The sequence below is a fragment of the Psittacula echo genome (genome assembly GCF_963264785.1).
Source record: "Psittacula echo genome assembly, chromosome: 3".
NCBI lineage: Eukaryota > Metazoa > Chordata > Aves > Psittaciformes > Psittacidae > Psittacula > Psittacula echo.
The window spans coordinates 19,436,905-19,445,612 of NC_137736.1; positions in this window are offsets into that span (position 1 = coordinate 19,436,905).

Genomic DNA, 8,708 nt, shown 5'->3' on the forward strand with positions numbered 1-8,708 from the left:
TTACCTGCCGTAGAAAGGAGAGGCAAGCGCCGCAAAGTGCGACCATACGTCTTCTGCTTCTCCCGGGGAGAAGTCAAAGCAGAGAGCTGCTGGTGAGCTTTCAACTGAAGGCTTCATCCCCTCGTCCCTCAGTGGGGATTGCAGGGCAGAAAGCTGGTGCTAGGAATAACCTTCACGGAGCTAGCTCTTCTCCAGTGACAGCAAGATGGCAATGTGCTCTGCCTTTTTCATGTAGAGCCCATCTTCCTAAAGGGAGTCCTTGATGTTCTGGCTCCAGGTAAAGGCGCCGTGCTCAGAGACTCCGAACGTCCAGCTAGTGCACATAGAGTCTAGGATCCGCAGCAGAGAGCTGCTGCTAGGCATTCAACGGCAGGCATCATCCCATCCTTCCAGGGCGGAGCTGGCAGGGCAGAAAGCTGGTGCTGCGAATCACCTGCACAGAGTGACTTGTGCTCCAGTGTCAGCAACACTGCAATGCGCGCTGCCTTTACCTTGTGTAGCCCCTCTTAGTGCCGTGATTCTTCCATGTTCCGCCTCCAGATCCAGGCGCAGCGCTTCCATACTCCGAACCAAAGAAGAACGTGCCGAAGAGACCGAGCAGAAAGCTGATGCAGGTCACCACAAGCAACCAGGAAACTTGGCGGCGGTGTCACCAGCATGTCACGGCACCCCAGCTTACCTGCCTTAACGTGAAGGAGCAAGGCTCTCAAAGTGCGAAAATACAGCTTCTGCTTCTCCAGTGCAGCCCCAGCAGAAAGCTGTTGCTGGTCTTGAGGAGCAGCCAGGGGTCTCTGCAGCAGTGTCAACAGCACCTCATGGCATCCCAGCTTAAATACAGAAAACGGTAGGCACAAGGCTCTCCGAGTGCCAACATAGAGCTTCGCCTTGGCCCATGGAAGAGCCAGAGCAGAAATATGCTGCTGGGCATTCTAGTAAATGCTTTCTCTCCTCTTGAAACAGCGGAGGTGGCAGGGCAGAAAGCTGGTGCTCGGAATCACCTGCACAGACTGAGCTGTGCCTCTGTATCAGCAACATGGCCATGTGCACGGCCTTTCTCGTGTATAGTGCCTCTACCTAGAGGGATTCTTCGGTGGTCCGTGTCCAGAACCAGGCGCAGAGCTTACCTACTGCGAACGTCCGACTAAAGAATAATGAGCAGAAGAGGCCGAGGGCAAAGCTGCTTCTCTTCACCAGAAGCAACCAGGGAGCTTAGAGCAGCAGCGTCCCCAGCGTGGCCACGCACCCAAACTTACCAGCTTTAGAAAGGAGAAGCACGTGCCGCAAAGTGCGATCATGCGCCTGCTGCTTCCCCCGTGGAGAAGTCGGAGCAGAAAGCTGCTGGTGGGCATTCAAGTGAAGGCTTCATCCCCTGTTCCCGCATTGGAGATGGCAGGGCAGGAAGCCTCTTCTAGGAATGACCTTCACAGAGCGAGCTGCTCTCCAGTGTCAGCAAGAAGCCGACGTGCACTGCCTTTAACTGGCGTAGCCCGTCTTAATAGCATGATTCTTGGAAGTTCTGTCTTCAAAGCCAGGCGCAGTGCTTCCATACTCCGCAAGTCCAGCTACTGAATAGAGAGGCGAGGAGCCGGAGGAGAAAGCTGCTGCTGGACATTCAACTAAAGGCACCATCCCCTTCTCCCACAGGGGTTCTGGGACGGAAGAAAGCTTGTGCTGGGAATTTCCTACAGAGTGTGATCTCGGAGCAGCGGCAGCAACATGGCAGCGAGCGTTGCCTTCAACTTGTATAGCCAATCTTAACAGCGTGATGTTCCGTCTAAAGACCCAGGCGCAGTGCTTACACACTCCGAACGTCCATCTGAAGATTAATGAGCCGAGGAGCCCGAGTACAAAGCTGCTGCTGATCACGAGAAGCAACCAGGAAGCTTTGAAGCCGTGTGACCAATTTACACGGCACGCCAGCTTATGTGCTGCAAACATAAGGAGCAGGAGTCTCAAAGCGGGAACATACAGACGCTGCTTCTTCAGTGGCGGAGCCAGAGCAGAAAGCTGCTGCTGCTGGGTGTTCAACGGAAGGCGCCAGCCCCTTCCCCCAACAGTGGAGCTGGCGTTGCAGTAAGGTGGTGCTGTTCATCACCTGCACAAAGTGAGACGTGCTCCGGTGTCAGCAGCATGGCAAGGCGCACTGCTTTTGTCACCTATAGCCCCTCTTCACACAGACATTCTTCGGTATTCCTCCTCCAGATCCAGGCGCAGTGTTTACCCACTCCGAACGTCCAGCTAAAGAATAAGGAGCTGAGGAGCCGGAGGAGAAAGCTGCTGCTGGGCGTTCAACTAAAAGCACCATCCCTTCCTCCCACAGTGCATCCGGGAGGGCAGAAAGCTTCTGCTGGGAATTACCTAGAGGGTGTGATTTCCGAGCGCAGTCAGCAACGTGGCAGCGTGCACTGCCTTTAACATGAAGAGTGCGCTTAAATAACGTGATTCTTTGATGTTCCGAATGCAGCTCCAGGCGCAATCTTGCCCACTTTGAGCGCCCTTCTGAAGAAGAACGAGCAGAGGAGCCCGAGCAGAAAGTTCATGCTGATCACCAGAAGCAACCAGGGGGCTTAGCAGCAGTGTCACCGGCATGTCAACGAACCCCAGCTTACCTGCCTAAAACTTACAAAGCAAGGCTCGCCAAGTGGTGCTAACACACGTCTTCTGTCAGTGGAGCCAGAGCAGAAGGCTGTTGTGATCTTCCGAATCAGAAGCCAGGGCTCTCTGCGGCAGTGACAGCAGCATCTCATGGCAGCCCAGCTTAACTGCCGTAAACGGCAGGAACAAGGCACTCAAAGTGCCTTGGTCAAAGCTGTACAGCGCCTGCTTCTCCAGTGGAGGAGCCAGAGCGGAACGCTGGTGCTGGGCCTTCAACTGAAGTCGCCTTTCCCTGCTCCCATCAGTGGAGCGGGCATTGCATGAAGCTGGTCCTGGGAATCAACTGCACAGAGCTATGCTCCAGGGTCAGCAAGAAGGCAATGTGCACTGCCTTTCTCATGCGTAGTCCATCCACCTACCGCGATTCTTCGATGTTCCTTCTGCTGCTCCGGGCGCAGTGCTTAGGTACTCCGAGCGTCCAGCTACAGAATAACGAGCCGAAGAGCCGGAGGAGAAATCTGCTGCCGGGCATTCAACTAAAGGCACCGTCCCCTCCTCCCGAAGTGCATCGAAGAGGGCAGACAGCTCGTGCTGGGATTTACCTACCGTGTGTCATCTCTGAGCGCTGTCAGCAACGTGGAGTTTGCACTGCCTTTAACGTCTATAGTGCATCTAAACACCGTGATTCTTTGATGTTTCGTCTCCAGAACCAGGCGCAGGGCTTTCAGTCTCCGAACGTCCAGCTGAAGAATACTGAGCCCAGCAGCCCCAGCAGAAATCTCATGCTGACCACCAGAAGCAAGCAGGCAGCTTTGCAGCAGTGTCACCAGCGTGGCCACGCACCCAAACTTACCTGCCGTAGAAAGGAGAGGCAAGCGCCGCAAAGTGCGACCATACGTCTTCTGCTTCTCCCGGGGAGAAGTCAAAGCAGAGAGCTGCTGGTGAGCTTTCAACTGAAGGCTTCATCCCCTCGTCCCTCAGTGGGGATTGCAGGGCAGAAAGCTGGTGCTAGGAATAACCTTCACGGAGCTAGCTCTTCTCCAGTGACAGCAAGATGGCAATGTGCTCTGCCTTTTTCATGTAGAGCCCATCTTCCTAAAGGGAGTCCTTGATGTTCTGGCTCCAGGTAAAGGCGCCGTGCTCAGAGACTCCGAACGTCCAGCTAGTGCACATAGAGTCTAGGATCCGCAGCAGAGAGCTGCTGCTAGGCATTCAACGGCAGGCATCATCCCATCCTTCCAGGGCGGAGCTGGCAGGGCAGAAAGCTGGTGCTGCGAATCACCTGCACAGAGTGACTTGTGCTCCAGTGTCAGCAACACTGCAATGCGCACTGCCTTTACCTTGTGTAGCCCCTCTTAGTGCCGTGATTCTTCCATGTTCCGCCTCCAGATCCAGGCGCAGCGCTTCCATACTCCGAACCAAAGAAGAACGTGCCGAAGAGACCGAGCAGAAAGCTGATGCAGGTCACCACAAGCAACCAGGAAACTTGGCGGCGGTGTCACCAGCATGTCACGGCACCCCAGCTTACCTGCCTTAACGTGAAGGAGCAAGGCTCTCAAAGTGCGAAAATACAGCTTCTGCTTCTCCAGTGCAGCCCCAGCAGAAAGCTGTTGCTGGTCTTGAGGAGCAGCCAGGGGTCTCTGCAGCAGTGTCAACAGCACCTCATGGCATCCCAGCTTAAATACAGAAAACGGTAGGCACAAGGCTCTCCGAGTGCCAACATAGAGCTTCGCCTTGGCCCATGGAAGAGCCAGAGCAGAAATATGCTGCTGGGCATTCTAGTAAATGCTTTCTCTCCTCTTGAAACAGCGGAGGTGGCAGGGCAGAAAGCTGGTGCTCGGAATCACCTGCACAGACTGAGCTGTGCCTCTGTATCAGCAACATGGCCATGTGCTCGGCCTTTCTCGTGTATAGTGCCTCTACCTAGAGGGATTCTTCGGTGGTCCGTGTCCAGAACCAGGCGCAGAGCTTACCTACTGCGAACGTCCGACTAAAGAATAATGAGCAGAAGAGGCCGAGGGCAAAGCTGCTTCTCTTCACCAGAAGCAACCAGGGAGCTTAGAGCAGCAGCGTCCCCAGCGTGGCCACGCACCCAAACTTACCAGCTTTAGAAAGGAGAAGCACGTGCCGCAAAGTGCGATCATGCGCCTGCTGCTTCCCCCGTGGAGAAGTCGGAGCAGAAAGCTGCTGGTGGGCATTCAACTGAAGGCTTCATCCCCTGTTCCCGCATTGGAGATGGCAGGGCAGGAAGCCTCTTCTAGGAATGACCTTCACAGAGCGAGCTGCTCTCCAGTGTCAGCAAGAAGCCGACGTGCACTGCCTTTAACTGGCGTAGCCCGTCTTAATAGCATGATTCTTGGAAGTTCTGTCTTCAAAGCCAGGCGCAGTGCTTCCATACTCCGCAAGTCCAGCTACTGAATAGAGAGGCGAGGAGCCGGAGGAGAAAGCTGCTGCTGGACATTCAACTAAAGGCACCATCCCCTTCTCCCACAGGGGTTCTGGGACGGAAGAAAGCTTGTGCTGGGAATTTCCTACAGAGTGTGATCTCGGAGCAGCGGCAGCAACATGGCAGCGAGCGTTGCCTTCAACTTGTATAGCCAATCTTAACAGCGTGATGTTCCGTCTAAAGACCCAGGCGCAGTGCTTACACACTCCGAACGTCCATCTGAAGATTAATGAGCCGAGGAGCCCGAGTACAAAGCTGCTGCTGATCACGAGAAGCAACCAGGAAGCTTTGAAGCCGTGTGACCAATTTACACGGCACGCCAGCTTATGTGCTGCAAACATAAGGAGCAGGAGTCTCAAAGCGGGAACATACAGACGCTGCTTCTTCAGTGGCGGAGCCAGAGCAGAAAGCTGCTGCTGCTGGGTGTTCAACGGAAGGCGCCAGCCCCTTCCCCCAACAGTGGAGCTGGCGTTGCAGTAAGGTGGTGCTGTTCATCACCTGCACAAAGTGAGACGTGCTCCGGTGTCAGCAGCATGGCAAGGCGCACTGCTTTTGTCACCTATAGCCCCTCTTCACACAGACATTCTTCGGTATTCCTCCTCCAGATCCAGGCGCAGTGTTTACCCACTCCGAACGTCCAGCTAAAGAATAAGGAGCTGAGGAGCCGGAGGAGAAAGCTGCTGCTGGGCGTTCAACTAAAAGCACCATCCCTTCCTCCCACAGTGCATCCGGGAGGGCAGAAAGCTTCTGCTGGGAATTACCTAGAGGGTGTGATTTCCGAGCGCAGTCAGCAACGTGGCAGCGTGCACTGCCTTTAACATGAAGAGTGCGCTTAAATAACGTGATTCTTTGATGTTCCGAATGCAGCTCCAGGCGCAATCTTGCCCACTTTGAGCGCCCTTCTGAAGAAGAAGGAGCAGAGGAGCCCGAGCAGAAAGTTCATGCTGATCACCAGAAGCAACCAGGGGGCTTAGCAGCAGTGTCACCGGCATGTCAACGAACCCCAGCTTACCTGCCTAAAACTTACAAAGCAAGGCTCGCCAAGTGGTGCTAACACACATCTTCTGTCAGTGGAGCCAGAGCAGAAGGCTGTTGTGATCTTCCGAATCAGAAGCCAGGGCTCTCTGCGGCAGTGACAGCAGCATCTCATGGCAGCCCAGCTTAACTGCCGTAAACGGCAGGAACAAGGCACTCAAAGTGCCTTGGTCAAAGCTGTACAGCGCCTGCTTCTCCAGTGGAGGAGCCAGAGCGGAACGCTGGTGCTGGGCCTTCAACTGAAGTCGCCTTTCCCTGCTCCCATCAGTGGAGCGGGCATTGCATGAAGCTGGTCCTGGGAATCAAGTGCACAGAGCTATGCTCCAGGGTCAGCAAGAAGGCAATGTGCACTGCCTTTCTCATGCGTAGTCCATCCACCTACCGCGATTCTTCGATGTTCCTTCTGCTGCTCCGGGCGCAGTGCTTAGGTACTCCGAGCGTCCAGCTACAGAATAACGAGCCGAAGAGCCGGAGGAGAAATCTGCTGCCGGGCATTCAACTAAAGGCACCGTCCCCTCCTCCCGAAGTGCATCGAAGAGGGCAGACAGCTCGTGCTGGGATTTACCTACCGTGTGTCATCTCTGAGCGCTGTCAGCAACGTGGAGTTTGCACTGCCTTTAACGTCTATAGTGCATCTAAACACCGTGATTCTTTGATGTTTCGTCTCCAGAACCAGGCGCAGGGCTTTCAGTCTCCGAACGTCAAGCTGAAGAATACTGAGCCCAGCAGCCCCAGCAGAAATCTCATGCTGACCACCAGAAGCAAGCAGGCAGCTTTGCAGCAGTGTCACCAGCGTGGTCACGCACCCAAACTTACCTGCCGTAGAAAGGAGAGGCAAGCGCCGCAAAGTGCGACCATACGTCTTCTGCTTCTCCCGGGGAGAAGTCAAAGCAGAGAGCTGCTGGTGAGCTTTCAACTGAAGGCTTCATCCCCTCGTCCCTCAGTGGGGATTGCAGGGCAGAAAGCTGGTGCTAGGAATAACCTTCACGGAGCTAGCTCTTCTCCAGTGACAGCAAGATGGCAATGTGCTCTGCCTTTGTCATGTAGAGCCCATCTTCCTAAAGGGAGTCCTTGATGTTCTGGCTCCAGGTAAAGGCGCCGTGCTCAGAGACTCCGAACGTCCAGCTAGTGCACATAGAGTCTAGGATCCGCAGCAGAGAGCTGCTGCTAGGCATTCAACGGCAGGCATCATCCCATCCTTCCAGGGCGGAGCTGGCAGGGCAGAAAGCTGGTGCTGCGAATCACCTGCACAGAGTGACTTGTGCTCCAGTGTCAGCAACACTGCAATGCGCACTGCCTTTACCTTGTGTAGCCCCTCTTAGTGCCGTGATTCTTCCATGTTCCGCCTCCAGATCCAGGCGCAGCGCTTCCATACTCCGAACCAAAGAAGAACGTGCCGAAGAGACCGAGCAGAAAGCTGATGCAGGTCACCACAAGCAACCAGGAAACTTGGCGGCGGTGTCACCAGCATGTCACGGCACCCCAGCTTACCTGCCTTAACGTGAAGGAGCAAGGCTCTCAAAGTGCGAAAATACAGCTTCTGCTTCTCCAGTGCAGCCCCAGCAGAAAGCTGTTGCTGGTCTTGAGGAGCAGCCAGGGGTCTCTGCAGCAGTGTCAACAGCACCTCATGGCATCCCAGCTTAAATACAGAAAACGGTAGGCACAAGGCTCTCCAAGTGCCAACATAGAGCTTCGCCTTGGCCCATGGAAGAGCCAGAGCAGAAATATGCTGCTGGGCATTCTAGTAAATGCTTTCTCTCCTCTTGAAACAGCGGAGGTGGCAGGGCAGAAAGCTGGTGCTCGGAATCACCTGCACAGACTGAGCTGTGCCTCTGTATCAGCAACATGGCCATGTGCTCGGCCTTTCTCGTGTATAGTGCCTCTACCTAGAGGGATTCTTCGGTGGTCCGTGTCCAGAACCAGGCGCAGAGCTTACCTACTGCGAACGTCCGACTAAAGAATAATGAGCAGAAGAGGCCGAGGGCAAAGCTGCTTCTCTTCACCAGAAGCAACCAGGGAGCTTAGAGCAGCAGCGTCCCCAGCGTGGCCACGCACCCAAACTTACCAGCTTTAGAAAGGAGAAGCACGTGCCGCAAAGTGCGATCATGCGCCTGCTGCTTCCCCCGTGGAGAAGTCGGAGCAGAAAGCTGCTGGTGGGCATTCAACTGAAGGCTTCATCCCCTGTTCCCGCATTGGAGATGGCAGGGCAGGAAGCCTCTTCTAGGAATGACCTTCACAGAGCGAGCTGCTCTCCAGTGTCAGCAAGAAGCCGACGTGCACTGCCTTTAACTGGCGTAGCCCGTCTTAATAGCATGATTCTTGGAAGTTCTGTCTTCAAAGCCAGGCGCAGTGCTTCCATACTCCGCAAGTCCAGCTACTGAATAGAGAGGCGAGGAGCCGGAGGAGAAAGCTGCTGCTGGACATTCAACTAAAGGCACCATCCCCTTCTCCCACAGGGGTTCTGGGACGGAAGAAAGCTTGTGCTGGGAATTTCCTACAGAGTGTGATCTCGGAGCAGCGGCAGCAACATGGCAGCGAGCGTTGCCTTCAACTTGTATAGCCAATCTTAACAGCGTGATGTTCCGTCTAAAGACCCAGGCGCAGTGCTTACACACTCCGAACGTCCATCTGA